The sequence below is a fragment of the Camelina sativa genome, chromosome 15 (genome assembly GCF_030686135.1).
Source record: "Camelina sativa cultivar CO46 ecotype springtype chromosome 15, ASM3068613v1".
NCBI classification, from domain to species: Eukaryota; Viridiplantae; Streptophyta; class Magnoliopsida; order Brassicales; family Brassicaceae; genus Camelina; species Camelina sativa.
In genome coordinates this window covers 31,064,324-31,068,451 of record NC_141894.1, presented here as the reverse complement: position 1 = coordinate 31,068,451, position 4,128 = coordinate 31,064,324, and the positions used below count along the sequence as shown (strand labels likewise).

General features: G+C 40.2%; 1 non-coding gene across 1 annotated transcript; it reads right to left on the bottom strand.

Moving 5' to 3' along the window:
- Window positions 1–2,386: 2,386 nt before the first annotated feature.
- On the bottom strand, window positions 2,387–2,493 carry LOC147927376 (small nucleolar RNA R71). The gene has a single exon (XR_015583088.1). It is a non-coding gene; the product is annotated as a small nucleolar RNA R71 (small nucleolar RNA).
- Window positions 2,494–4,128: the final 1,635 nt, after the last annotated feature.

Here is a 4,128-nt window from a genome sequence, read left to right as displayed (position 1 = left end):
ATTTTTCTTAGATTTTGTACTTGAAAAAGACTAAGAGGGGGTTATTGGTTCTATGATTTTAATGGATTTGGAAATCCAGACAAAAATCATGTGTTATTCAATCATTGATTTTAAAATACTTATCAAAATGATGTGTTATTGGTTCCATGATTTACAAATACTTGTTAAAATCCCATGTTATTCATTTAATGATTTTTTTTTGGATTTCAAAATCCACATTATGTTTTAAATGGATTTGAATGGATTTGAAAGTGTAAAATAGAAGGACTCAAATCCAAGGATAAAACATGTTATTTCAAAATCCATGTATTTTGATTTCTAGAATTTACAATTCCTTATGGATTTATAAATTACCTCTCCAATAACACCCCCTAAATTCCTCAATATTGTTGGTTTCATAACTTTCTTAATATTGAGAATTTGAGTTAGATCCTTTCATTAATATTGAAGATCTTTGTTTCATCTTTCTGATAATGCAAGTTTCAATATTCTCTGGGTTTTTGACTTTGTTCATCATGTATTGTTGTGAGTAGTTTCCTTAGGATCTTGAGGATGGGTTAGGCTATGCTTTGTTTGAGGTTTGTTTGCTTTGGTCAAGCTTGATTGTTGTAGATCTCTTCTAGGGTAGATGTTCTTAATGCTGATCCTATATCTGAGAGGGTAGGATATGATCTTAAGCTTCTTAGCATCACACCAATGTTTAAGAGGCATAGATAAGGCTAGATCTAGAGCTTACCATCTTGCTTGCTAAGAGATTAGAGGTTTTGCTTGGTATGATACATATTGCTTAATGCCTGCTTGTGTAGATTCTTTACTTTGTGAGAACAAGTCTAGAGATGCATAGGTTTGATTGATTCTTGCCATGAGAGTGGAAGAAGCTTGTCTTAGATTAATGTGTCTAGAGATTAGCTCAAAGCTTTGCTTGAGATTTGTTGGCCAAAGTGTGATAGCCTCATTCATTAGTCTAGCCCATGAATCCCTCCTCAGGACCTTCTTTGTTTATTGATATCTTAGTCTTAATCATGTTGCTTGCTTGTTGTTTGATTCGTATTTGCATTGCTCTGTTTTTATTGTGTTGCTCTGTTTTCCGGATTTAACCAACTCGACCACCCACTCGACCTACACTCGGTCGAGTGCTTGCTCGAGTTCATCCCCAGAATACTTGTTTATGATTTGTGATTGTCATGTTTCATTCCTGTTTCATTTTAGTTGCATTCATTTAGTTTTCAGTTCATTACCTGTCTTGCATTAGTTCATTAGTAGTAGTTCCTATTTCTGTTCTTGCTTCATTACTGTTACAATCATTCAGTATCATTTGCATCTAGTTCTTAGTTCTTGTAGTTTATTTTCTGCATTTTACATTTCCATCTTAGGATTGTTAGTGACAAACAATCTTCACATTTGTCTTAACTTAGATTCATATGCATATCTTAATTGTTCACAAACACTCATTTAGGATTGATACCTCTTATACTGCAACAGCATAAGGGGAATTGAAACACCCATCCATCATTCCATTCATATCTCACCATTACATACATTCATCATCATTTACCACCATAATAAAAACTTGTTTCAATTTGGCGCCGTTGCCCATTTGAGTGTGTTTTTATGACATTTAGGATCCATATTAGTCTAAGATTAAGTTCGTTTATACACTTGAATCTTCTGTTGTTGGGTTGAAGTTCCACTTCAGGTACCACTCGACCAGTCACTCGACCACCACTCGACCGAGCAGTGATCGAGCACTTGATCGAGCCAGAAGCCGTGTACATTTGGACACCACTTCCCAGTCGACTTGACCCCCCAGACGAGCCTGAGCTCAATTGTGAACCTGTTCGAGTCTGTACTCGCGTTTGTTGATGCACACAAGGTCTAAGGGGAAAGATAATCTTCAAAGGCCTATTGACAACATACATAGGAAGCCAAAGGAGCTTTGGGAAATCAGAGAAGAAGGGTAGTTCAAGTTCAGCAAGAGGATTCAGTGATCATGGAGCAACAAGCTAACCATGAGCAGAGACCTAGGCACATTGGTGCTGGAGATGCACCCAACACCCACAACCAAAGGGCTGGAATTGTGCCTCCAACTGTAGCAAACAACAACTTTGAGATCAAGAGTGGATTGATCTCCATGATTCAAGCTAACAAGTTCCATGGGTTGCCAATGGAGGATCCACTAGATCACCTTGATGAGTTTGACAGAATTTGTGGTCTTACAAAGATCAATGGAGTGAGTGAAGATGGATTCAAGTTGAGGCTCTTCCCATTCTCACTTGGAGATAAGGCACACCTTTGGGAGAAGACTCTTCCTACTGGAGCAATAACCACATGAGATGCTTGCAAGAAGGCTTTCTTAGCCAAATTCTTCTCCAATGCAAGGACTTCTAGGTTGAGGAATGAGATTTCTGGGTTTGCTCAAAGAAACAATGAAAGCTTTTGTGAAGCATGGGAGAGGTTCAAAGGAGTTCAGACTCAATGTCCTCATCATGGCTTCAGTAATGAGTCACTCTTGAGTACATTGTATAGAGGAGTACTTCCCAAGATAAGGATGTTGCTTGACACAGCTTCTAATGGCAACTTCCTCAACAAGAATGTGGAAGAAGGCTGGGAATTAGTTGAGAATCTTGCTCAGTCAGATGGCAACTATAATGAGGACTATGACAGAACCATAAGGAGTTCCTCAACTGATCAAGAGGACAAGTACAAGAAGGACTTGAAGATGGTCAATGAGAAGCTTGACAAGATACTTCTTAGCCAACAAAAGTCTATTCACTTCATTGGTAAAGAAGAGGTTCCAGCTCAAGAGGGGGAGACTGAATTTGCTGAGTTGTGCTACATGCAAAACCAAGGAGGATTCAAAGGCTACAACCAAGGAGGTTTCAAAAACAACAATCTCTCTTATAGGAGTACCAATGTGGCCAATCCTCAAGACCAAGTCTATCCACCTCAACAGCCTCAACAGCAACAAAACTACATCCCCAAACAACAACATCAAGTGTTCCAGCCTCAGTTGTGTCCCCCACCAGGGTTTCAGACTAACCAAGGTCAGGAACAAGACTTAAGAGCCATGATGCAACAATTGTTGATTGGGCAAACACAAGGAAAGATTGAGGAAGCCAAGCAGTTTGCTGAGTTGAACCAAAGGTTAACATCACAGTACAATGATCTGAATATGAAGTTTGAGGGTCTCAATTCAAGAGTGAAGTATATGGAGAGTAACATAGCCTCTACTTCAGCTCCAAAACCCAACCAACTCCCTGGAAAAGCTGTCCAAAATCCAAGGGAGTTCACAGCCAAAGCCATTCAATTTCAAGAGGAAGAAGTCACTGAGGACAGTGAAGTCCAAGTTTGGGGGAATTCATTAGTTACTGAAGCCCCAAGTGACGTTTGTGCAAAGCAACAGGAGCTCGCATACGAACTTGACCAGGAACTCGAGCAGCCACTCGACCGAGTGCATGCTCGAGTGGTCGATCGAGCTGGAGATTCCGAAGCTGTCAAGCCTGCTAAGTAAATTCCTCCTGCCTACAAGCCTCCATTACCATTCCCTGGGCGTTGCAAAGCACAGAAAATTAACGAGCTTAGGGAAATCATTGAGAAAAAGGAGATGTTGGCTAAGCAACAAGAGGAAGAAAGGGTTTTGAAGGAAGAAGCTTTGGTTGAGAAAAAGGAGCAAGTGTCAGCCATTCAAGAGATCATCATAGCTTACCAAGAAGAGGAGAGAGGACCTGCCTTGGAACAGTATGAACCATATCCTCTCTATAGAAATTTTTTGCTTGATTTGTCAAGGAAGAAGGCTCAAGCTCAAGATGAGAAAGATCTTGAGAACCTTGGAGGAGTGATCATCCCACTTAAGCTTAAGGATCCAGGGCCATTCTATCTGCCTTGCACCATCAGTTACCTTCACTACAATCAATGCCTTTGTGATTTGGGAGCTTCAACAAGTGTGATGCCATACTCTATAGCTCAAAAGCTTGGGAGAACTGATTTCAAATCCACTAACCTCCATGTGTGCCTAGCTGATGGGACAAATAGAGAGGTAGTTGGAAGGTTGGAGAATGTCCCACTCAAGATAGGGAAGGCAAGGGTTCACACTGATTTTGTGGTCATAGAGATGGACAAGGAGCCTGA